Source organism: Narcine bancroftii, chromosome 7 (genome assembly GCF_036971445.1).
Source record: "Narcine bancroftii isolate sNarBan1 chromosome 7, sNarBan1.hap1, whole genome shotgun sequence".
NCBI classification, from domain to species: Eukaryota; Metazoa; Chordata; class Chondrichthyes; order Torpediniformes; family Narcinidae; genus Narcine; species Narcine bancroftii.
The window spans coordinates 31,475,834-31,503,054 of record NC_091475.1 but is presented as its reverse complement, the minus strand read 5'-3'; the positions used below and the strand labels follow the sequence as shown (position 1 = coordinate 31,503,054).

Genomic DNA, 27,221 nt, shown 5'->3' with positions numbered 1-27,221 from the left:
ACTGTCATTACATGTTCTTCCACATTTTCTAATCCTTTCCCTACATCTGTTATGACCAGCTCTATTCTACTCACTTTTTCTTCTGTACTTTTCACTAAATTCTGGTGTCAACCATTCTTTTAATGCTTTCATTTTTTCTTGAAAATTTTTTATCTATGTACTGTCCATTCATTTTACCTTCTATTCCTCTGTGCAGAGCTTGGTGTTCTTCTTCTTCTTCTGTGTCTGCTCTTGGGGTTGTGTCTTCTATTTCTCTTCCTTGTATCTGTGTCTCTTCTGACTTTCTTGTTGAGCTGCTTGTCTCAGTTTGTTGGGTTTTATTTCATGGTTTCTTGATGTTGGTCCTCTTCTTCTGGGCTGGTTATCTGTTGGGCCTCCTGCTTTTATTTTTCTTTCTCATCCCTCCCTTTCCCGTTGCTTTATTTTTCTTCCACCTGGGAGCCCCGCTGTCGGGCATCCCTCAGCTGTTCGTGCTGTGTAGTTTCACTCCACAGCTGGTCCCCCCTCCCGTCGCTGTTCTCCTTGTCGTGTGCATCACACCTCTGTTTGTCTCAGTGAGCCATTTTTGCAGTCCCGGGTCGATAGGTCGCGACCATGCAGGCTCTCCACTAACCTCAGGGAATAGGCTCCTCTTTCCATGGTGGGTCCCTGCTTTTTCGCTCAGGTAAGGCCTTCTCCTTTCTCTTCTGGCGTCTTTCCTTTTTCCCCATTGCTTTTGGTTTTTCTTTCTTAGGTGCCATTTTCTCCACACCTTTATCTTTTATTTGTTATGTTCTGTGTATCTGGGGCTTTGCTTTTTCTTCACTTTTTTTCTTCTTTTCTGGAGAGGGCTGGTATTCTCCTATCGGCCACTACTCCATCATGTGACTCCTCCCTATAATTTAATAAACTTGAAAACCAATCAATGATATCCATTTGTCTTTTATAAAGCCTCTACCAGAAGTGCTCTGCTTCTCCAGTCTTCTCATAAGCCCTCTGACAAACACTTTATGACAAAATCCATTTTAAATACTTTTTTATTTTGAACACGAACCCTTATTGGCTCATAACAAATAAACTTTCTGGTACATGAAAGCCTCTGATCCTTAAGTAGGTTACCTTGACTGTGGAATAAGGTGTTTGGCTTACTTGTGAGACCTTTTTTTCCAATTTCTTCTGTCAATAGGAAACCCAGGTAATCAGGAGACCATGTTGGAAATTCAAAACTATGCACGGAAATGACCCTTCCACCCATCATATCCATGCCAACCTTTTTCTTAACCCATTTGCTCATTCTATTTGACCAGATTAGGACCATATCCTTCTATGCTATTTAAGTACCTATCAAAATGCCTCTTAAACATTGCAATAGGATCTTATTATTTATTTTATTCTGGTTTTTAAGTTATTTTAACCTTGTTTTTCCTTCACTCTAAGATTGGTGGACTATTGACCCCATAAGTTGTAGGTTGTTCAATAGAACATTGTTGAGAGGAGTGAATGGTATGTTGAAAGTGGATATGGGAAGTGGAGCTGGAGGTGTTTGAGGTGGGAAAACCTGAAAGCAAAGACTTATTGGAGACCCTGCTAGATTTGGCTTTCATCTGCTGGAGTGAAAATGGTTTCACTAAAATTCACCCAGTAGGTGCTAAACAAGATATTGGAAACAGCTAGAGAAATTGAGGTGCAGAGTTACCACCTGGAGTTCTGGTTGCCAGGGTTTGGACTGATGGCTATGTGGCTGCGGGAGTGCTGGAGGTGGATCCATGGACATTCAGTAACTCTGGAAGAATGCTTTTTTCCTTCTCTTTCTCTGACTATAAGGGGCACTGGGCAATTTGTGCTGATGGTGAATCTTTGCCTGCCTTAAGGTAGGCTAAAAGAAATTTTGTGTAATATTACATTTTCTGTCTATTACATGACAATAAAATAATCTCAAATCTTGAATTGTTATTCCTAGACTAAACTGCTTTCTCCTTTTGAAGAGTTAATCTGTATATTCTATTTGCATATTTAACAGCATGAAAGATTTTGTATGTCTGTGATCTTTTCAAAAATGTTTCATTGTTGACTTGTCCACTTGAGGAAGATATCACACCTGGACTGCATTCTGAAGAATCTTGTAATTTTTTCTACAGTCTCTGTTGTATTAAATTTTGGAATACCCTTGTCATAATTTTTCAATATTCTCTCATCATTTTGAAGTGCATATTTCTGATTTAATCATCTTTACTAAAAGTTATTTCTGCACTGTAAAATTTAACTAACAGTTCCAACACCCCATTTCCAAACTTACTTGTCACAGATAAGAATCTGTTCAAACAACATAATAGAAATTTGAGCCTCTTGCACAATTGTCCAGGTCCTGTGGCATAATAAGTGTTATGCTTATTGTTGTTCCTTGACACAATTCCATTTGTCACTTATCTTTGAAAACTGACATAATGATACCAGTATCGTCAAGTAAAATCTAGCACATCACTATGTTTCACCTCAAGAATGACTCACGCTATGCTTTCCGGTTTCTTAGTCTTCACAATTGCTTTCACTTTTTTCTTTGGTGACAATGTTCAGTGCCTTCCATGATATTTGGAACAAAGACAGTTTCTCCGTTATTTGCCCCTGTGCTTCACATTTTATATTTGTAATCAAACAATTCATATCTAATTAAAGCATGCATCCCAAATTTTATTCAAGGTTATTTATATACATTTTGGTTTGACCATGTAGAAATTACAAGCTTTTTATACATAATCCCCTCATTTCAGGGCACCATAATGATTGGGACATTTGACTTCACAGGCGTTTCTAGTACTTGTGTATGTCTTCTTTGGCTTGGCTTCGCGGACGAAGATTTATGGAGGGGGTAAAAAGTCCACTTCAGCTGCAGGCTCGTTTGTGGCTGACAAGTCCGATGCGGGACAGGCAGACACGGTTGCAGCGGTTGCAGGGGAAAATTGGTTGGTTGGGGTTGGGTGTTGGGTTTTTCCTCCTTTGCCTTTTGTCAGTGAGGTGGGCTCTGCGGTCTTCTTCAAAGGAGGTTGCTGCCCGCCAAACTGTGAGGCGCCAAGATGCACGGTTTGAGGCGATATCAGCCCACTGGCGGTGGTCAATGTGGCAGGCACCAAGAGATTTCTTTAGGCAGTCCTTGTACCTTTTCTTTGGTGCACCTCTGTCACGGTGGCCAGTGGAGAGCTCGCCATATAACACGATCTTGGGAAGGCGATGGTCCTCCATTCTGGAGACGTGACCCATCCAGCGCAGCTGGATCTTCAGCAGCGTGGACTCGATGCTGTCGACCTCTGCCATCTCGAGTACTTCGACGTTAGGGATGTAAGCGCTCCAATGGATGTTGAGGATGGAGTGGAGACAACGCTGGTGGAAGCGTTCTAGGAGCCGTAGGTGGTGCCGGTAGAGGACCCATGATTCGGAGCCGAACAGGAGTGTGGGTATGACAACGGCTCTGTATACGCTTATCTTTGTGAGGTTTTTCAGTTGGTTGTTTTTCCAGACTCTTTTGTGTAGTCTTCCAAAGGCGCTATTTGCCTTGGCGAGTCTGTTGTCTATCTCATTGTCGATCCTTGCATCTGATGAAATGGTGCAGCCGAGATAGGTAAACTGGTTGACCGTTTTGAGTTTTGTGTGCCCGATGGAGATGTGGGGGGGCTGGTAGTCATGGTGGGGAGCTGGCTGATGGAGGACCTCAGTTTTCTTCAGGCTGACTTCCAGGCCAAACATTTTGTGTATGTATAATTGCCTTATTAGTACAGGTATAAGAGAGCTAGGCTTGCTTCTGAGCTTTTGATCACCTTCGGAGTCTGTAGTTGCCATTTTTCAACATGAGGACCAGAGTTGGGCCAATGAAAGTCAAAGAAGCCATTATGAGGCTGAAAAACAAGAATAAAACCTAAGAGACATTACCCAAAAATCAACTCTTTGGAACATTATTAAGAAAAAAGAGCATGCAGGTGAACTCAGTAATTGCAAAGGGGCCGACAATGAAGGAAGGCTTCCATTGCTAATGAAAGAAGAATTCTCATCATAATGAAGAAAAATCTCCAAAATCTTGTCCAATAGATCAGAAACACTCTTCGAGAGACAGGTGTAAATATGTCAATGACTACTGTCCACAGAAGACCTCATTTAAAAAAAATACAGAGGCTACACTGCAAGATGCAAACCACTAGTTAGCTACAGAAACAGGATGACCAGATTACAGCTTGCCAAGAAGTATTTAAAAGAGTCTGCAGAATTCTGGACAAAGGACTTGTGGGCAGATGAGACCAAGATCAACTTGTGTCAGAGTGATGGCAAGAGCAAAATATGGAGGGGTCAAGGAACTGCCAAAAATCCAAAGCCTACCACCCCTGCCGTGGTTTGCATCTTGCAGTGTAACCTCTGTATTTCTGTTTGAAGTTTTCTGCGAACAATATCTTCATTTTCTTGTAACAAAGTCTTTGCTTCTTTGCGTATGTTGTCAAGTATTGTTGAATCTTCTTGCTCTCATACAAATGTGCATTGCATATGACATCTGGTTTGGTACCATCTTGTAATTGTCACATAATTAAACATTCTTTTTGCTTCCTTAAGTACAACTACAGTTGGCATTGTCCATCATTTTGGCTGGTCTTCCCATGAACTCCATTTCATTCTAATTTATCAAACTCTTCCATGTGTTTCTTAAATACATATCAGACAGATCATAGCTTGCACTAAATTAGTTTTGTACCAGGCTTGAAGCATCCATACTGAATATATCTTTTGAGTCTGACTTAATTCTTTGACCCACACTTTGGCCATCAATGTTAATCAATTAATATAAAAAGTTTCAACGATAGTAATTCCATTTGGAACTTGTACATTTTTCCTGCTTCAAAATTTTAAGTACTTCACCTGAACATATTTTTAAGCTTGCTGTATTTTCTATTTTGATATTTAGCTGAAATGACCTCAATATCTACTTGCACATTTCTATCTACTGATTATTTCAACATATTTGCATCTTGAAGTTGATATGCTTTCTGCCATTACTACTGATGACATTGTGGTATACTATACAAAGTATAGAAGCTAGTGTGAAGGACTCTCCCTGAAAATTTAATGCAAAATCTTACCTGTGAAGCTATCACATTGCTATTTTGATGAACTCACTTTGCATTCTATATGCTTGCTGAGGATCTATACCTTTTTTCCTGACAGTTAAAACATTTTGTCTTTTGAATTGGACTGCATTGGTGGATGAATTTGCTTTGAAATTCTAGCATTTGTTGTTTACTGTCAGAGTAAGGGAAGTCATTGGATTACATTGCACAAACAAAATTGCTGGAGGAACTAGCAGGTCAAGTTACATCTCTGGGGAGGAAAGAAATAGTGATGTTTCAGGTCAAGGACCTTCATCCAGTTAGACATTCATAGTGAAAATGAGGTGCTGGGAGCCAGGGAATTGGAGAATGTCAAAATGGTGAAGGTGTCCTGGATGGAGGTGGGTAGGGACTAGTCAAGTGGAGACTGTCTTTAGAATTGAGGATTGCTTAAGCAAGTTTAGTGGGACAAGAGCAGACAAAAACAAGAGGTCTGCCAGAACAGTCTTCATGTGGATCTTAGTTAAGAGATGGAAGTAATCAGGGATACACAATCTCCCTCATCTCCCACAAGAGGAGCCAATCACATCACTGACTGATATTTACTACCCTGTTTTAAAAAAATAAAATTACTTGGGGGTAGGGGGGGGTTGAATCTTTTCTTTCCCTTATTTTACTGTTGCTCCCCTTTTCACTGAAGCTTGATATTGAATGAGTGCCCACACTTGCTGTTGTTTGATTAAACATGACTGCTCCTGGTTGTGAAAAGAAGCAGCATGGGCACTTAAAAAAAAAAGTCTGCTGCAGATCTGGAACTTGTTCATTTCAGCGAATAAAATGTAGGCAGGCTCCAGCAGAGCTGCCATTTTGAGAAAGATCGGAGGGGTGGTGGTGAAAATGTAGGCTTTGGATTCGAAGCTTCAGTGAAGAGAGTAACAGCAAGGGTTAAATGCAGACAAATGGAACAAGTTCAGGTCAGCGTGGACAAGTTGGGCTATAAAACCTGAAAACATTGGTGCTAGTAGGGTATTTATTCTTCAAGAGATGCAAGGAGGAGAACTGAGATAATAAAGCAAAGCTCTGCTCTTGTAAGAAATCAGCATGAAAAATTGATTGGAGTGAGATTTCAATAATAGTGAATCTGAGCATCATAAAGCAGTTGAATGAGGAGAGGGTTGGGAGTGCATATTATTTTCAGTTTCTTCATTTAAGTTATTCAAGTTTTTTTTAATCATCTGATTGCACAAGTACAACCTGACAAAATGGTGTTCTCTGTTTCTCATTGCAAAACATACAGGCACACAACCAGACAATTTCTTTGGCTTGGCTTCGCGGACGAAGATTTATGGAGGGGGTAAATGTCCACGTCAGCTGCAGGCTCGTTTGTGGCTGACAAGTCCGATGCGGGACAGGCAGACACGGTTGCAGCGGTTGCAGGGGAAAATTGGTTGGTTGGGGTTGGGTGTTGGGTTTTTCCTCCTTTGCCTTTTGTCAGTGAGGTGGGCTCTGCGGTCTTCTTCAAAGGAGGTTGCTGCCCGCCAAATTGTGAGGCGCCAAGATGCACGGTTTGAGGCGATATCAGCCCACTGGCGGTGGTCAATGTGGCAGGCACCAAGAGATTTCTTTAGGCAGTCCTTGTACCTTTTCTTTGGTGCACCTCTGTCATGGTGGCCAGTGGAGAGCTCGCCATATAACACGATCTTGGGAAGGCGATGGTCCTCCATTCTGGAGACGTGACCCACCCAGCGCAGCTGGATCTTCAGCAGCGTGGACTCGATGCTGTCGACCTCTGCCATCTCGAGTACTTTGACGTTATGGATGAAAGTGCTCCAATGGATGTTGAGGATGGAGCGGAGACAACGCTGGTGGAAGCGTTCTAGGAGCCGAAGGTGATGCCGGTAGAGGACCCATGATTCGGAGCCGAACAGGAGTGTGGGTATGACAACGGCTCTGTATATGTTTATCTTTGTGAGGTTTTTCAGTTGGTTGTTTTTCCAGACTCTTTTGTGTAGTCTTCCAAAGGCGCTATTTGCCTTGGCGAGTCTGTTGTCTATCTCATTGTCGATCCTTGCATCTGATGAAATGGTGCAGCCGAGATAGGTAAACTGGTTGACCGTTTTGAGTTTTGTGTGCCCGATGGAGATGTGGGGGGGCTGGTAGTCATAGTGGGGAGCTGGCTGATGGTGGACCTCAGTTTTCTTCAGGCTGACTTCCAGGCCAAACATTTTGGCAGTTTCCGCAAAGCAGGACGTCAAGCGCTGAAGAGCTGGCTCTGAATGGGCAACTAAAGCGGCATCGTCTGCAAAGAGTAGTTCACGGACAAGTTTCTCTTGTGTCTTGGTGTGAGCTTGCAGGCGCCTCAGATTGAAGAGACTGCCATCCGTGCGGTACCGGATGTAAACAGCGTCTTCATTGTTGGGGTCTTTCATGGCTTGGTTCAGCATCATGCTGAAGAAGATTGAAAAGAGGGTTGGTGCGAGAACACAGCCTTGCTTCACGCCATTGTTAATGGAGAAGGGTTCAGAGAGCTCATTGCTGTATCTGACCCGACCTTGTTGGTTTTTGTGCAGTTGGATAATCATGTTGAGGAACTTTGGGGTGCACACATACAAACAATACATATGCAAGATAAGCACTCATATATACAGTACAAATTAATAAATATTGTTTCATAAATGTGAGTATCTTAGATAGTTAGTGTCCTTTGGTCGTTCAGCACTCTCATTGCCCATGGAAGGTGTTGGATCTGATTCTCATGATGGGAGCAGCTGAAAGATGCTGTGTGTTGGGTGGAAGGGGTCCTCAATGATTTTGCACACCCTCTTCAGGCAACAATCCCAGTAGATCATCTTGATTGGGGGGGGGGGGGGGGAAGGAGGAGAGAGAGACTCCAGTGATCCTTTCTGCCATATTGATGGTCCTGTGGATTGACTTCTCATCCATTTCTCTGCAGTTACTGTACTACACTGTGATGCAGATGACCAGAACATTCTCCATAGATCTCCTGTAGACATGATGGTGGCCAGTAGTCTTGCCTGCTTCAGTCTTCTCAAAATGTATAGTCGCTGTTGCACCTTCCTGACACTTGTGTTGACAAAAGGTCACTACTTAAGTGGACTCCAGGGATCTTGGTGCTCTCTACTCTCTCCACTACAGAGTTATTGATGTGAAGTGGAGGATGATCATTCCTGGTCCTCCTGAAGTTCATGATCATCTCCTTCGTCTTGTCCACGTTGAGGCTCAGGTTGTTACTCTTGCACTATTTCACGGATTTTTCCTCCTCTTCTCTGTTGTGCGACTTGTCATTGTTGCTGATGAGGCCAACGACTGAATCAGAATTTATTGTCATGAGCATGTCAGGAAATTCATTGTTTTGTGGCAGCATCACAGTCCAACCACTTCTATAAACCACATGTCAAAATAAATAAAATAGTGCATAAAAAGGAAAAGTGAGGTAGACTCTGTGGTTCATTGTTCGTTCAGAAATCTGATGACAGAAGTGAAGAATCTGACCTTGTGCCACTGAGTGCTTGTTCTCAGGCTCCTGTACCTTTATCAAGTCAAGTTTATTCTCATCTCATTGTACAGAACAACCTTCTCTGGTTCTCGGTGCAAAAACAAGACGTACAACAAGACATAACACACAGACAAGCAATAGATATGGAGGACAAGTATTTCATCTTACAAATTAATAAATAGATATTGTTTCATGATTATGAGCATCTCGGATGGTTAGTATAAGCAGTTCCTTTGGCCGTTCAGCATTCTCACTGCTGATGGCAGAGGGGAAGAAGGTGTTCCTCAGCCAGGTGGTGTTGGCTCGGATATTCCTGTATTGTACCCCACTCGTACAATTTCCAGATTGTAGCAGAGTGAAGGGGGCATGGCCTGGGTGGTGCAGGTCCTTGAGGATAGAGGTGTAGTAAACCACTGCATGTGCATGTTTGTCTGTTTTGGCACACCCATTGGCCAACTGTGGCTCCTCCCACAGGCTCCAGAATATTCCACAGCCAGTGCAGAGCAGTCATAGCATGGATGTGCTTTTGTTCTAAAGCTAATAAAAGCCTATCAGTTTGTTCAACTTCAGTCTTTTGGAGTTATTGATGGTGCATCAAGAGGCTGCTTTCTTAAAACACCACCTCCTGTAGATGTCCTCTATGGAGTGAAGACTGTTGCATTATCTGCAAATTTGATGACGCTGTTGGAGCTCGATCTGGCAATGCAATCATGGATCAGTAACATGAACAGGAGTGGGCTGAGCACTCATCCCTGAGGTGCGCCAGTGCTCAATGTGTCCGTGGTCAACATTTTTCTACTGACCTGGACAAACTGTAGACTTTCTGTCAGGAAGTCCAAATCCCGTTACAGAGAAGGGTGTCGAGTCCCACAAGGACAGCTTCTCCACCAATCTCTGGGAATGATGATATTAAACACAAGCTGAAGTCGATGAACAGCAGCCTGGCATATGAGGTATCACTCTCCAAGTGGGTCAGGAGGGAATGAATGGACAAGGCATCATCAATGGAAATTTTTCGTCTATGGGTGAATTGAAATGAATCCAGCATCCCTGGGAGGTGAGCTTTTATGTGTTCCGTCACCAGATGCCAGAAGCATTTCATAATGGTGGAGCTTAGTGCCACAGGGCGGTAGTCATTGAGGCCTGTTATTGTCACCTTGGGTGCTGTGATGATGGTGACTGTCTTTAAGCCTGCAGGAATGATGGCCTGCTTCAGTGAGGTACATATAAAATGTTCTCTCTGTCTGGAAGGGAGATGCCATTGACTTTAAGTCACAAGGTTGACATGTCTGTTATAGTCTTAATCCCCTGCCACATGTGCCTCGAGTCACCAGTGCGGCACAGCTGTCTGAATCCTCTGTGCGTACTCTCGCTTTGCCTTCTGGTTGCATGGGATTGTTCAACCCTGGCTGATCTTAGTGCCTTCTTGCCCCTGTCCTGAAAGCAGCATCATGAGCTCTGAGAAGTACCCGGACCTCTGCATCCAACCATGGTTTCTGTTTAGCCCTGGTTGTGAAGCATTTGGTCTCAGTGACATCCTCAATGCACTTGCAGATGTAGCCAGTCACTGAGCTTGTGTACTCCTCGATATTTACATGACTACTGTAGCTGGCTGCTTCCCTGAAACCTCTCCATTAGTGTGAACCAATAGAAAATAGAGTCCCAATATAGTCCACAACCCTCCCTCTGCTGGAGGAACTCAACAGGTCAAGCAACAGTGGGTGAAAAAGAATGGCCAACATTTCAAGCCAAAACTCTTTATTGGGACTGCTCCTCCACTTTCAGAAATACTGTTGTGTTTTTTTTCTACAGGCACTATCCCCATTTTGCTCCCTCAACTGTTTGTCTGGCTTAAGTTGCCTTCCAGCTTCTTTCCCTTATTCCATCCTAGTTTGCCACTGCTTGCCCCTGGATTCAGTATTGATACCACCCAGCAAGTAATTTTTTGTTTTGAAAAAAGTGGTAGGGCAATATTTTTTAACCAAAGCCTGCTCAACATGTATATTCAGATTAATGCCAGATTCAGTGTAAACTGTCTGGTAGTCATAGTGGCCAGTACACTCTTTATTACCTTTGCCTTATAAGTATTAAAAATTAAATCAAAAACCTATCGGAATCAGTCTACCTATAGAGGTCTAGTAATAGGTTTAGTTGCTTCCATAATTATTTTTGGTTTTCCCTTATCAGCATAATATTAAAGGAAACTGAAGTCGTATTGTGACTGTGAAGGGGGTTCATTTACATTCAAGTTTGAGAAGTGCTTTACTTGACTTTTGTGAAAAAACAAGAGTTTGGAGGGAAGAGTTTAAGACTCCTTTGTGACAGAGCATTGTTTCAGTAAAAGAGGATTACAATTTTTAAAATGTGCTTTATTCTTGATTAAGAGCAATAAAATCCAGTGAATCTTTTTGAGATTTAAATGTTAATGTATTTCATCCCTTCCACTGATTGTTTTAATGCACTGATTAACATATTTGCTTTGAAATCTTGATCACAGATCAGTGAATATATTTAAAATGATATTTGCAATTTTCGATAACAAGAAGCCTGACCACATCTTTCATGAGCAAGATTTGCCCTGTACAATTGAGTTTCAAAAATATTTGCATGGCAAATCACCAGAAATGGAAATATGACAGCACGATTTAATGTGAATGATGTGTGAATCAAGAGAACCAGGAATGTTATTAAATAATACATGAATTGAGAAGAAAATGTTGATTAGATCATTTCCATGCCAAATCAAACAGAAACATTGATTGAACCATGAGTCAACAGAGGATATAAGGGACAAATAATAATTTTTACAAATAAAATATCACGATAAGAAAGCCCACTTATAATAGTTTTGTTGTTTGAGCCAGGAGTATTAACTCTGCTATTTTGTTAAACATGTTTAGAGTGAAATTCACTGATGAATTTAGTTCATAACTGTGCAAATCAAACAATCAGTCTTGCTGACAAAACTTGTCCCCTTCTGAGTTCTCCAGATGATCCTCTTTCTTTCAGGTCACCTGTCAGATTGCCAGTCTTCTCCTTGGACCAGACAGCCTCCCAAAGTTGGCCAGCTTTGTCTTTCTGGAAAGCATTTCTGTGTGCAGTTTGGGTCACCAAATGAGAGGAAGGTGATAAACAAAATTGAGAGAGTGCAGAGAAGGTTCACGAGAATGTTGATGGGATGTCAGGGTTTGAGTGACAGAGAAAGGCTGAGCAGCCTGGGGATTTTTTCTCTGGAGCGTAGAAGATTGAGGGAGGATTTGATGGAGGTGTTTAAGATTTTAAAAGGGACAGAGAGAGTCAACGTGAATAGGCTTTTTTAATTAAGAGTGGGGGATATTCAAACCAGAGGCCATGGTCTGAGATTGCAGGGGGAAAATTATGAGGGGAAATTTCTTCATGCGAAGGGTGGTTGGGATGTGGAATAAGCTTCCGGCAGAGGTGGTTGAAGCAAGGATGTTATTTACATTTAAGGAAAGACTGGATAATAAAATGGAGGGGAGAGGATTGGAGGGGTATGGACCAGGTGCTGGTTAGTGGGATGAGGAGGGTGGGGATTTGTTCCAGCGTGGACTCGTAGGGCCAAACTGGCCTGTTCTGTGCTGTATATGGTGATATATAAACTTCATATCACTTGGCCAAAGAAGGACTGAATAGATAATGGCATTTCAGCAGAGATATTCATAGAATTAAAAGACTATTGATAGATATTGATAGAATTAAAAGACTATTGATAGATATTGATAGAATTAAAAGACTATTGATAGATATTGATAGAATTAAAAGACTATTGATAGCTATTGATAGAATTAAAAGACTATTATTTGAATCAACAACGTGTTTTTCCTGATTTTACTATTTGCATGCAAATAAGAAGTATGTGAGTGGAACAAAAAAGTTTGAAAACCACTGTTTTACTTGTACCTAATTGACTCGTTATGTGCATGGTTTTATAACTCCAAAGGAAATAAGACAGTGACAGTTTTTCTCAAGCAAAATATTTCCGTAACAATTGGGCCTAGAGCAGTGGTTTACAACCTTTCTTTCCCACTCACATACCACCTTAAGAAGTTGGCATGGGGATTACTTAAGGTGGTATGTGAGTGGAAAGCAAAAGTTTGAAAACCACTGTTCTAAAGTAGACAAAAGGGAAAGTTTGCTCAGCTGCTGTGATTAGATTCAAATTTCAGATTTGTTGTCAGAGAACATACAAACAATGCTGAGACTCTTTTTCCTGCGGATGAGGCAGAATTGCCGCTTACTGGTAGTGGTTAAAAAAACATACTCAACGTACTGTAATATCCTGGGCTGTGTCCACAACCTTTTTCAGGGCTTTATGCTATTTTGATTTCCCCATACCAGACCATGATGGAGCCTGCTTTCAAGAGAGCTTTTAAGAAACAACTGTATAAACACTCAATGGAAAATTATTTTCAGGACCATAGGGTGAGCAGGAAATGTATCAGAACTGAGACCTCTCCCCCCCCCCCCCCCCCCCCTTATCAATATGCTACCTTAAGTAATCTGTTACCAACCACAGAGCGCCTGTGGCATACTATGTAAGGGATTACTTAAAATGGTATGTGAGTGGAAAAGGTTGAGAATCACTGCCATAGACTGAAGGTCCAGAAAACTTTTTAACATTACTTTTGTGAATGCTGCCTGCTTAATCAGAGTACATTCAGCATCTACTTTTTAAATTTTGGTTCTCCATTTTGGCCTACAGTATTTGTATTTACATTTTCAAGAATTCTATAATTGGTGAGGCTGCTGCATGGGGCATCTCTGCTCCTGGCTTGACACCATCTGCCTGTCTTGTGCCAGAAAGATTTGTTGTAGATTTCCCACTGTGGCCTCCTGCTGCAAATTCCATCATGCCTTGGAATCAATCTAATGGGTGTCTAATTTAAATGAGGCTCTGGTATTAAAATCAGTATGGTTTCTACACTAAAGGTATCTCCATTCTCACAGAGTTAATTGTTTGCTTTCTGGCTTCAGCCCAGAGCTTACCCCCCACCACTTCCAATCATCCAGTTGAACAAATCCTCATCTTCCCACCAATGTCAGGACAGTTCCTCCAGAACCTGACATTAGATTTTCATTAGTCCTTCCCGGGGCAGAAATTGATTTGATGAAACAGGTTCTAAAAGTGAAGGTCCTAAACGTTATTCTTTTCCTGTCAAGAGCCCTGGATTATTTTTTCCATTGAATTGAAGAGTGAATTTCCTGTGAGAAATTATTAATGAAAAGAATACTTAGATCAGAAAGGAATTCAATCAAGTGCACAGAATGAAATGCATCATCCAGAATTCATGAATTTTAAATCCTATTGGAATGGTGAGGTTGAACTAGCCAGATCAGAGCAGTTTTGTGAGGATGTCATTCATATCATATCAATAGCATTTTAATATCTTTTTGTTGTTTTGAATCCTGCCTTTTCGCAAACCAAACTGACCGCAACTCACTAAGTATGATATTTTGTTCTTGTGAATTGACCAATTTGTGTATGTATAATTGGCACTTGTTGCACCAACATCTGAATTGAACTCCTGACTAGTGCAATGTTGTGAATTCAATATGTCATGGAATGGGATGACCTGATTTTGTCTTCTATAATTTCTCATTTGCCATCTTTTTGCTCCTGCTATCTAATCAGTAAAAGCACACAGCAGTACAGCATTGCACCAGTTTATTTTCACTTGGCTACATTTGTGCATGGTCACATATGAAAGCGAAATGGAGTAGAATCCCCGATATCCCTAGCACAAATGGGGATCATGGATGTCAGATATGTAAATTTTCCAGTTGATTGACACATACTTTTACAAGGCCTAATTAATGCACCTGAATTAAGAATAAACTGTTGAAAATACAAAAGACAGTGTAAAATGTAAAATAATTTTGGAAAAAAAAATGTAGACCTTTTTTTAATGTAAAGTTCACTTTAATTAAGTAATCACTTTGATTTACAAAATTTGAATTTTAACCCTAGTCGCTGGCACTGTAAGTGTGCTAACGGCTATGCCAACCATAATTAACTTCCTTCCCCCAAGTTTACAGATAAAGCCATGTTAATATACTTAATACTAATAAAGATAAAGACTCTTACTAGGCAGGGATAGCGAGACACTTTGGGAGAGTCACCCCAGCATCGAACGATATCGGCTGGCCCTTCATCCTGAGCGACATCATTTTCTTCAAACACAACTTTATTGAAGCTTTATTCAAACAGCTGCTGCGGGCGGGGCACGGCCGGGGCGTTCCGCTGGCTGAATGTTTGCTCCAATCTTCACCAGGGGGATCATGTGTTGCTTCAGAGAATATATACTTTTATAATTCACATTTATCTTTGAATTTGTATTTTATTTTCAAATTATTTATTTATTTCTTCCTTTTTTTTTTTGCCAGTTGGTTGGGTTACCAGTTGCTTGAATTCAGGATATCGGGGATTTTACTGTGTTACAGCACTGATTTATCCCAGTTTACAAACAATTAAAGAATACACTCATGTGTATCTTTCAGCACAAAATGGAGTCAACTCTCTTTATTCTCTTCAGACGCAACATTGCATTCTTCAACTCCCAAACACCACCTAGTCAAACCCCTCTGACATTCCCATTGGCTCACCACCACACGGGTGATCCTGACACTCTCTCCTCCTCCTGTGTCCGAGATCCATCACCCGTATGCTGACACTTAACATACCCATGCATGTGTGATATTACTCCCATGTGTCACTTCGGTTGTGACATCAGCAGTGACTGGCACTGCTCCCAACACAGGTAAGTATGCAACCACTCACCCCACCCCCCCCAGCCTCTGAGCCATGCAAGGAGGTAACTGAATGGAACTGTCCCGCTATTTAATGGTCTGGAGGGCTGAAAGTTCAGCCTGACCTCGTACAATACTGCAAGACAGGGATGCACAGTCCAACATGCAGGGATGCAACTGACAGATCCTCTGACTGGTCCCAGTGAAGAACATGGACCGGCTTCACCCAGTCAATCATAAAAGTCTTTGGGTGGCATTGTAAGACCTGAAATGGGCTGAAGCAGTTTCTGAGCAGCATCATGCCAAAGGAACACGTGAGTACAGCACTGTAAGTCATTTGGCACATCCCCTGCGAGTGATGCAGGTCTGAAGAATCTCATGCTTTTCTGAAGGCGATCATCATAACTAGCCAGATCATAATGTGTTGTGTGTGGACTCAGATTCAAAGTTCAGCTGGCAAGGTTAGTGTAGTGCCATATTCTAGCTCCGCCACTGAACATCCAAAATCCACCTTAACAACAGTGCACATACCAAGGAGAACCAAGAGCAAATGTTCATTCCATGTAGATGCTTCACCATCTACTGTCAATGCTGTTTTCAGTTGTCAGTGGAAACGCTCAACAAGGCCGTTGGCCTGCAGAGCAAATATACATAGTGCCCAGCTTTGAACAACTCCAACTCGAACTGAGACCCTTGATCCATTGTAATAGTGCCCAGAACAAAAGGATGGAATCCAACCATCCATGAAAGCCCGAGTGATCGTCTCCTCAGAGATGTCAGTGACAGGAATAGTCTCCTGTCACCTGATAGTCCAGTCCTTCCATGTGAGTAGATAAATTGGCAGAAGCAGGGCAACCAAATCCAGATGTATGTGCTGGAATCAGGAATTCGGAACAACAAAACCTTCCAACTTAGATTTTGTGTGTCTGGACGCAGAAAAAAGTTCCTTGCCCATGATCCAACATCCCGTAAAAAGGTCTGTAATCAGTTTGATTGATGATCTACCAGGATGAGATAGATTGTGAAGAGACTCATAGTCATCTGCGCAAAAGGCCTTGGTTTCATGTGGGGGGAAAAATCGCAGATTAATGTTTCACCTGATTCATCCAGAGTTGATCTGATGATACTGGATGAGAATGAGATAGGTGTGCTGTGCACGAGCCATGGCGGTGAAATTGATGGCAGCGAAATCAATGGCAGTAGTTGTATGTAAGACATCAATCTAGCGCCTGGACAGAGTGTTGGCCACGGCATTCACTTTTCCTCTGAAGTGCTGTATGTCCAATGAAAATTGAATGGCATGGCTTCATCTTCCCTACCCGTCCTCACGTTATCCTGCATGTCCTCCAAACCAGTTCTTGGGTTTCATGGGAATATTGTATCCACAGTGTATTCTGTTGCAATCTCCTTTGCTCCACGACTACAGGATATAAGGTGCTATAAACAGTGTTAATTTGCAGAGTGAAGGGTTGAAGTAAGTAAGTAAGTTTTAAATGGCGGGGGGGGGGGGGGGGGGGGGGAGCAGGGGAAGAGGGAGTGCAATTTCAGTGCTTGCCATAGTTGCTATTTTCTCCAGATATGCCACTGCTGGTGGCAGTCCATCATCCGAATGATCAGTCAGATGTCCAGTTCCTGACCTCTAGCTCTTCTCAGACTTGCTCTTTCATGGTGTATGCAGATAAGTAAGACATGCTGACTAGTGATCTACCATTAATCAGTTGACTGAGGCCATTTTAATTGTTGTACTTGCTCTCCTTTGTATCATCAGTTTAACCTGTTAACTTGAATTTGTACAGTTGAATGTTTCCCCTTGTGGTATCCTACTAGCTACCTGCATATAGAGACTATAGCTTTGATGATTTGAAATTTGAGCTGTTGTTATTATATGTAAACATGTTTTCATACTGTGAAAGTCTGGTTGCACAGCACACTGACAACATGGTAATGTTCATGCATTTCTCATTTGTGGAATACAAAACAAATGTAGCAGCAGGTGTGATCAGACTGTTTTTCTCTTTAGTGCACAACAACGTTTTTGAATAAGAAAGTGTTCAAAGCTTAAGGACAACATTTTGAAATGAATCCATAATTTAATTCTAAGAAGTTTGAAAAACAATTGCAAAAAAACAAAAGAACAGTATTCCATTTTAGTTTTTACTGGTATAAAAACATCTGTCAAAATGGAATACTACACAAAAACAAAGCAAATACAGTTCATTGCACCTCTTCGACGGTCAAAAGTATTACCTTTTTAAAGTCAGATTTTAGCACATTAAATCTTCTATCTCATCATTCTAAAACATGCAAGTCACAAGTGAGGGCATTTAGTCCACTTGCTTGATTGAGTGTAACTCAAACAAATAAGAAGGCATGCAACTCCTGGAACTTGTGTGTGTTATATATGTATATTTGTGTGTGAATGTGTGTGTGTAGCCCAAACGATACTGAATTTGCGCCCTTAACTTTCACACATGCGCCGACTGAACTGCAGTACACAAACCATGCATGCGCCAACTGAAGACTTGTACATACACACAGGAATCAAGATGGCTGTGCCCAGCCTACGGATCCCAGAAGGCTGACTAATAAGATAAGTACACACATTTTGGCTCCTACTTGCCCTATATCCCTGTTATAGTTTGTCAAATACATCATAACCTGCATAAGTTTTTAAACAAATTTGCAATCGTACGTGTGGATGGACACAAGTCGCATAGGTTGAAAGTTGAGAAGTATCTGTATATAGAATCTCTCTCTCTCTCTCTCTGTGTTGGTGTAGCATATAAAGTATATTAGATATTTACCTATCCATTTGTGAATCCCCCCCCCCCCCCCCCCCCCCGCATTGGAATAGGTTAAGATTTTGCATTACTCCTATATATAAAGTAGCAAGCTTTCTTTGCTGTTTCTTTAAACCTCATCTCTGCACTAAGGCAAACAATCTAATTTTGAATACGTCAAGTTTATTTGTTTTTGCGAATATATTGTGGACATTGCTTGAAAGATCAGAGTTTATGATCCATTTTGAGTTACTATGTGGTTCAATCTGCATTTGAAACATGCCACCAGCCAAAATATTTAGTTCCAGTATAATATCTACAATCATAAATAGAGATTCATTGATACGGAGATTAGAATTCAAAACTACAAATTGACAAAAAGGTGTGAAATTTGTTGGAATGGTAGTGGAAACAAAATATTTTACTCTTTCAATAGCTATTCACAGTGATTACATCAAGCTTAAGGTCTTTGCTTGCCACGTTGCCTTGCCTTCTATTATTGTACTTGCATGTCTATTTTTGTAAAACCCATGGTCTCAATTATAAATTGCAGCTTAATTAACACCCAATTGACCTACACCCCTGTTTTGAATGGTGGGAGAAAACTGCAGTTTCTGGAGGAAACCCAAGCACACATGGGGAGAATATATGAGTTCCTTACAGACAGCACGGGATTCAAATCCAGGTACCGAGGCTCCTCTTGGGAGGTGGCTGAAAGTAAGCCTGAAGGAAAGTGGTTTAACATTTTTTAAAAATTACATTCAATCACAGAATCCTACAGCACAGAAACTAGCCCAAGGGCCAGAATTCTTGGTATTATATTTAACCCTTGATATGTGGTTGAAAGTTATTCTATGCAATTACTTAAACTGAATGTTCACTGATGTGCAGTAAATAACTCGAGAGGCTGAGACTGAGTCCTGATTATTCACAATGGACAGGGACCTCAGCCTGTGCTGTGGGAGGGGGAAAGGGTCAAGGTGTTAGAGGCTTTATACAAGGTCAAAGAGGGAGGGGCCACAGGTACAGTCACAGACCAGGGCACTACATTCACCCTGGTCATGACTCTTGACACCCACAATGGAGTATGGCAGATTCCAAGATTTGATGAAGTGAAAAAAAATCACGTAACACCCGGGTGGCAGAGGTCAATGTGAAGGGCTTTGAGGCCATCCCCCTGTACGCTGGCACATGTCCCTCGTGACAGGGCATCTGAGAGTTCGTTAAGTTTCCCCGGCCAGTACAGGATGTCATAATTGAAGGTGGAGAGCTTGATCCTCCACCTCAAAATTTTATCGTTCTTTATCTTACCTCGCTGTTTATTATTGTACATGAATGCCACAGCCCATTGGTCCGTGAGAAGGGTAAAATGTCTGCTGGCTTGGCAGTGCCTCCAGTACTGTACTGCCTCAGCTATCGCCTGAGCCACTGCCTTCATGGCCTTGGAGGCTGTGGGAGAAAAAGGCAACTGGGCGGCCTGCCTGATTAAGGGTGGCGACCAGGACAAAATTGGATGCATCGCTCTCCACCTGGAAGGGAGCAGATTCTTTCACCGCATACAATGTAGCTTTCACGATGTCCTCCTTTATGTGGCAGAAGGCTGCCCGTGCTTCATTTGTAAGGGTGAAGGAGCTGGGCCTAATAAGGGGACGGGCTTTATCTGCATAATTTGGAACCCACTGGGCGCAATAAGAAAAGAACCCCAGGCATCTTCTCAGAGCTTTGAGGCCGTGGGGCCAAGGATCACCAGTCAGGCAGTGCAGAAAATGCACTTATCCTTATTGTAGGTCAGATTCAGGTGTTTGGCAGTGGTGAGGAATTTCTGGAGGTTCACATCGTGGTCTTGCAGGTCGTGGCCACAGATCGTGATGTTATCCAAATGTGGGAAGGTGGCCTGCAGGCTATTTGATTTACCATCCAGTCCATTTCCTGTTGGAAGACAGAAATGCCATTGGTGACACCAAGGGGGACCCTGAGGAAATGGTAAAGACAACTGTCTGCCTCGAAAGCTGTGTACTGGCGATCCTCAGGGTAGATGGGGAGTTGGTGGTAGGCACATGTAACTAACCAAATGGTTGACCACATCTGCGATGTGAGGGAGGGGGTAGGCATCTAGCTGCATGTAACAATTAATGGTTTGACTATAGTCGATCACTATTCTGTGTTTACCTCCATCCTTGACCACCATTACCTGAGTTCTCCAGGTGCTGGCGCTGGCCTCAATGATCCCCTCATCCAGTAGTCTTTGTACTTTTATAAACACCAGTCCTCTTCACTGTATCACCTGCTTTTTGTGGCGACTGGCTGGCTTACAGTTGGGGGTGAGGTTGGGGAACAGTGACGGAGGTTGGGCCAGCGGGGGAGGGGGGGGAAGAGAGGCCAGTTAAGGAACTGTGGGTTGACGACCATGAAGGGTGGGAGAAGGCCATCATATTACACACTGACAGTCTTTAAGTGGCATTGGAAGTCTAGCCCCAACAATACTAGCATGCAGAGGTGCAACATAATGAGGAGGTTAATGTCTCAATATATCGTACCCCACACGGTTAGTGTCACTGTAGTGTAGCTGTGGATTTCTGCAGAGTGAGAGTTTGAGGCTAGGCCATGTGTGTAGGCAACCAGTTTTGCCTCAAGGGAGTAATGTTGGACAATGTCAGGATGAATAAAGCTCTAGGTGTTCCTGCTATTGATAAGGCATTTAGCCACCTGGTTGTTGATGGAGATCTCCATCATGGAGCGAGTGAGTTGGTGAGGGTTGTTCTGGTCGACCAACACTGAGATCAGGGTTGGTCCATGGTCCGACCCACACTGATTCGCTGTCTGGGTGCATGATGACAGTACCCACACTGTGGCATGGGTCTCCCGGAAGTCAGTGGCATCCAAGATGGCAGTCCCCATGTCGTGGCCTGGTCATCCCTGGAAGATGCCGACATCCAATATGGTGGCTGCCACATTGTGTTTGCGGTTGCACTGGGGATGAAGGCCTGTGATCGGCATACACTTGCATAGTGGTCTTCTTCTTGCACTTGGAGCACGTCGCATCTCTCGCCGGGCAGTATTTTCGGGGGTGTTTTGCCTGGCCGCAGAAGTAGCACTTCGGGTGCTCCTGGGAGACAGCAGCTGTGGTGGGCTCGTTAATCGGGTGGAGTAGCGGACTAGTGGCCTGTAGACCTGCATCCCAGGATGGCGATTCCCCTGTGGGCCCGTTTGCAGAGTATGCTTCCACATTGCGGAAGGGAATCTCCAGTGATTTTGCAAGATCGATCGCCCTTTTAGGTCTAACTTATTCTGCTCAAATAACCTCTGGCGCACATAGTCAGACCTCTTGCCTTCAATATAGGTGTCTCTGATCATGTCCTCCATATTTTGGGTGGCTGATACTGCTTGGAGGTTGCACGCTGGCGCCAGCTCTTGCAGGGCCTGGAGGAACTCCTTGCCCAATTTGCCTGGTCACTGTCTGCGGGTGGCCTGCTTGTGCCTGGCGTATACTATTAGCTTTCTCCCTGTATTGTCCCTTGAGTGTATCCATTGCTTCCATGATCATTGAGAACCCTGGGAGAAGAGAAGATGCAGCCTGGTTGCATCGGTGGCCAAGATGCCGGCTGAGTTTTTTTAGGAAGACCTTGAAACAGGGTATCCAGAGTTCTAAGTTGTCTTTGGCACCAAGCGAATGTGGATCGATCTCCAGCTTGTCAGGTTTCAAGAGTTGGTCCATTATTGGTAATGAAAACAAAAAAATTGTGAATAAAGTTGATGTGTAGTAAATAACTCAAGAGGCTGAGACTGAGTTACTGATTTACAGGCTTTTATTCACAATGGACAGGGACCTCATCCTGTGCCGTGACCCAGGCTTTCTGGGGAAGGGTCAAGGTGTTAGAGGCTTTATATGAGGTCAAAGGAGGATGTGCCACAGGTACAGTCACAGAACGGGGTGTTATATACAACTGATGTAAAAAGTTGTGCTGGACCAGCCCGTGCCTTGCATTGATGACCATGGTCATGCTTTCCTGGCACGTCGGACCAGCATCTCTTATCAATTGCAATGCCCAAGTCTGACTCCTAGCTTTTTCTCAACCTATGAAGGCCCGGTTTGGGTCTCTCTGACTGGTACAGGCCACACATTACCAAAATAAATTTTTTACTGCTCCCCCTTCGAATCAAGGCCTCTATATTACTGCATCGAGGTAGGGCCAAACTTGGACCCAATACATCCCGTAGAAAAGACCTTATTTGAAGATAGTAGTGGATTGTCTGATTTGGCAAAGCATATTAATTTTTTTAGCTGCAAATGACATTAATTGCACACGCTCATAATAGTCCTCTATGCACCTGATGCCATTACAGCGCCAGATGTCTAGGATCTTGTTATCTACCGTTAATGGTATTAGTTTATTAGGAGTTAAGGGTATTTTAGCATTCAGATACTGGTTAATTTTGGTCCAGATACTAATCACTTGTTTTAATATGGAGCTGCCCTTCTTCCCTGACAGCAATTTGGCATCCCATTTGTAAATAAAATCCTCTGCCATCTTCTCGCCCACCAAGTGCAGATCAATTTGTGCTGAGGATGGTACACCTCCTCCCTGAAAGAGAGAGGTGATGTATCTGGACTGAGTTGCCCAATAAATTTTTGAAATTTGGCATTCTCAATCCGCCTAGACTATAGTTCCATGTTCATTTTTACATAGAGATCCTTGGCATCTTGCCACTCCAAAGAAACCTAATAACCTTATGTAGCAGCCTGTTTAAAGAAACCCCGGGGCAACAGCACAGGCAATGTTTGAAAAAGATACTGGAATCTTGGCAACACATTCATTTTGATGCAGTTAACCCTGCCCAGGGACATGCACCTCTTTAGGATCTCCTTGACTCTCTCTAGAAAGGGGGCTTAGTTTAACTTGAATAGATTATTCAAGTTACCATCAATATTAACTCCTAGGTATTTGATCCCCTCCTGTGGCCACTTTAAATTACTATTTTCTTTAAATTGATGATAATTACCCTCGGTGAGTGGCATCACCTCACTCTTTACCCAATTTATCTCATACCCATAAAGTTTTCCATAGTCCTCCAGTACCACATGCAGTTGAGGCAGAGAAGTTGCAGAGCCTGTCAGATATATCAGTACGTCATCAGCGAATGAGTTAATTTTGTCTCCTCCTGGTCCACTCTATAACCTTTAATGACTGGATCCTGACAAATGGCCTCCGCTAGAGGTTCCATTGCCAGCACAAAGAGAACTGGTGACAGCGTTCACCCTTGTCTACTAGGTCTGGTAAGTGGGAAGGCTGAAGAGACCTGCCCATTGGTTACAACTTTCGCCTTGGGCGCACGGTAAAGCGTCCTGATTCAATTTTGAAAAGTTGGTCCCAACCCCACCTTCTCCAGCACTTAGGTAAAAATTCCCACTCCAGACTGTCAAAAGCCTTCTCTGCATCCAAGGAAATGATCAATCCCCTCTCATTTTTAGATTGTGCCTGATGTATTACACTCAGCAGTCTGCCAATATTTTCCACTGCTTGTCTCTCCTACACAAAGTCTGCCTGGTCTTTGTTTGTCAATTTCGGCAAATGCAACACCAATCTGTTTGCCAGGGCTTTGGCTAAGATCTTATAATCAGTATTCAGCAGGGAAATTGACCTATAAGAAGAGGCATGAATGGATCTTTACCCTTCTTCAGAATCGTCATTACAATCGCCATTGTGAAAGATTCCGGGACGGACCGTGTTTCCTCCATATACAGAGGCATTAATAAGTCCTTAAATTCTCGAATGAACTCAGGCGGGAATCCATCTTCACCTGGAGTCTTGCCTGCTTGTAGCACATTCAATGCTTTACACAGCTCTTCCTCTGTAAAAGGAAGATCTAATCCTGTCTGTGGATTCAGGTGTGGGAGATCTAATCTGGCCAGGAACTCGTCCATTTGATTGGGATCCCCAGTCAATTCAGATTTATACAATCCTTTATAGAACTCCCTGAAGATCTCATTAATTTTGTTTGTTTATACGAGACCTGGCCATTACCTGTTTGTATTGCATTGTTCTTGAAGCTCGCTCTGCTCTCAACTGCCAAGCGAAGACCTTGTGGGCTCTCTCCCCCATCTCATAATACTTTTGTCTCAATCTCATAATGGCCTTCTCCATACTATAAGTCTGAAGTGTATTATATTGTAATTTCTTGTTTGTGAGAACTCTATAATGGTCCTCCAAGCCTGATTCCTAAAAATTCTTAATATAGCAATGTAAGTTTTCATGACTGTCTTTGTATAACCAATTATCTGGTTCCTCAAGTATGCTTTAAGGGTGTCCCACAGAAGAAAGTAAAATAGAGGGGCAGTTATCCTCAAAGAACAGGGCTATTTGAGTTCTTATAAAACTACAAAACTCCGGCTTTTTCCACAGCAAAGTGTTAAGATGCCACCTGTATACTGAGCCTTGCTTATCTGGCATAACTATAGTCAAAACCAAGGGGAAATGGTCTGAGGGCCTTGCCCTATACTTGGCTTCCATTATCCTCCCTTCCAAATGGGCTAAAACCAGAAGAAAAAAAATTATTCTAGAGTAGGAGTCATGTTGTTTTGAGTAAAATGAGTAGTACCTCTCTCTTGGATGCTTTCTCCACTATGCATCTATCAAATTCAGTTCCCTCATGCAGTCAATGGTGGCTTTCACTGCCCTGGTCCTAGTTATCCATTTTGTGGTTTTATCTAGCACAGGATCCAGACATAGATTAAAGTATCCCCCTATTAGAATATTTTTGTTCCCCTCCGCCAATCACAGGGAAATGTCCTGTATAAAGTTTTCATCATCATCAGTTGGGGCATACACGTTCATCAGGGTTCAGGATTCTGAATATATCTGACAGTGTACCATAACAAATCTTCCCATTTTGTCTGTAAACACCTTCTGCACCTGCATTGGAACACTCTTTCCCACTAGAATTGCCACTCCCCTTGCCTTTGAGCCAAATGAGGAGGATATAACCTGACCCACCTGCCCCTTTTTTAGCTTTTGATGTTCCCGCTTGGTTAAATGTGTCTCTTGAAGGAAGGCCAGATCTATCCCCATTTTTTTAATGTGTGTCAAGACCCTTTTCCACTTCACCATACCATTTAAGCCATTGACATTAAAAGTAGCAAAATTTTCAGTTAATTCAGGTAAATGTTCTTTACTATTTTGTTGAACAAAGGGTTGCATGCAGCAGAACCCAATAGTACAATCTAGGATTATCATTAAAAATGAATAAACAACTACTAAAGATCAAAGCCACAGGATATTTAGAATGAAGAAATGTTTAAAGGAAAGCCACAGGAGGGACCAGTGTGGATCATAAATTAGTGTTGTAACAATTAAGAAATTGACAAGTCACTTAGGTATATCAAGTATGGATTGCTTCTTCAGTTTGTTTCTGCTTATGTAATGTCGATGATAAAATCTTTCATCATTCCTAGCTAGAATGTTTTGCGCTGAAGTGTTGATGGCACTGGAATAAGGAGTTTTCATCAAGAAGAATTGAGCTTGGAGCTATTTTTTTTAAAAGCTAAGCTAAAGTTTACATGATTCAAATGGATCAGTGCTCAGATCCAAGTCAAATTTACTTTTGCAGTTATGAGCAAAGTTTTACCATGGTGGAAGGATTCAGCAAAAATTTAAAATCAATAGATATGCTTTCTTTTGAACAATGATGCCGGTTTGATGCATTCAAGCTTGATGGAAGCTCCCAGTAGACACAGTGATTTGTATAATTGGTTTTATTACACAGCCCTTCTGTTAATTGTACACACACGCCATCAATGCTTGCTTCAAAAATCAAAAAAACTAAAACTGTTTCAGGAAGGATTGGAAAAGCTGACAAGGTCTAAAATTCACCCATGACAACTCTTGACTTCACATTGAAGATGACCAATCTGGAAGGAGAGGCTCTGACATTCCTACCTTAATGTGTGGCACTTTCTCCATCGTTTTGTTTAAGAGAGCAGAGGTTATAAAATGAAAAAAACACAAATGCTGGAGAAACTGACCAGGTCAAACAGTGCCTTAATATAGCAATATAATTTGCCATATAAAGGCACTGTTTTACTTGCTGAGTTTCTTCAGCATTTGTGTGTTTTTCCCTTAATCACTGTGTCAACAGAATTCTGTGTTTTACCAGAGGTTATGAAGTAATAACTTGGGGAGATGGAAGTGAAGCACGAATGTCTGCAGACACTGATTGTAGTAAAAACACAAAAATGCTGGAAGAACTCAGCATGTCTCACACTGTCCATAGGAGGTAATGGATTCAGCCTCCAAAATAGGTAGAATAACAAACTGCAATGAGGAAGTGTACAGGAACGAGATAGATCAGCTCTTTGAGTGGTTTCACAAAACAACCTTGAACTCAACATTAGCAAAACCAAGGAGATTATTTAGACTTCAGGAGGGAGTCAGAGGAACATGACCCAGTCTTCATCGACGGCTCAGTAGTGGAGAGGGTCAAGAACTTCAAATTCCTGGGTGTAAGCATCTCTGAGGATCTGTCCTGGAGCCTCCATGTTGATGAAGAAGGCTTGCCAGCGGCTATACCTAGTGACGTGCTTGTGGAGATTCGGTATGTCACCAAAGACACTCGAAAACATCTTCAGATGAACCGTGGAGAGTATACCGGCTAGTTGCCTCACTCTCTGGTATGGAGGCACCAAATCTTAGGACCAGGAAATCTCCAGAGGGTTGTTAACTCAGCCTGTGACATCTTGGGCACCAGACTCCATTCCATTGAAGACATCCACCTGAGGCGGAATCTTAAAAAAGCAGCCTCTATCCTCAAGGACATCTACCACCCAGGCCATACCTTCTTCACTCTGCTATCATCAGGAAAAAGGTACAGGAGTCTCAATTCAAGCATTCATCGGCACAAGGTCAACTTCTTCCCCGCTGCCATCAGATTCCTGAATCTTTGGCTTGGCTTCGCGGACGAAGATTTATGGAGGGGGTAAATGTCCACGTCAGCTGCAGGCTCGTTTATTCCTGAATAATCATTGAACAAAAGACACTCCCTTACACTTTGTGCACTATTATTTTTAATTTTATTTTTTATATTATTGTTGTTAGATGGTTC

At 42.4% G+C, this 27,221-nt stretch overlaps 1 protein-coding gene across 7 annotated transcripts in view; it reads left to right on the top strand.

Annotated features, from left to right (window-relative positions):
- The window catches only part of sytl5 (synaptotagmin-like 5), a 179,840-nt gene that overhangs the window by 33,647 nt on the left and 118,972 nt on the right, over window positions 1-27,221 (top strand). The window contains exon 1 of one of the 7 annotated variants that reach the window (XM_069889406.1): window positions 15,390-15,659. The exons of the other annotated variants lie outside the window; for them this stretch is intronic. The gene's annotated coding sequence lies outside the window, so the exon portion shown is untranslated. Of the gene's footprint in view, window positions 1-15,389; window positions 15,660-27,221 lie in introns of those variants that run through there. 7 annotated transcript variants of the gene reach the window in all.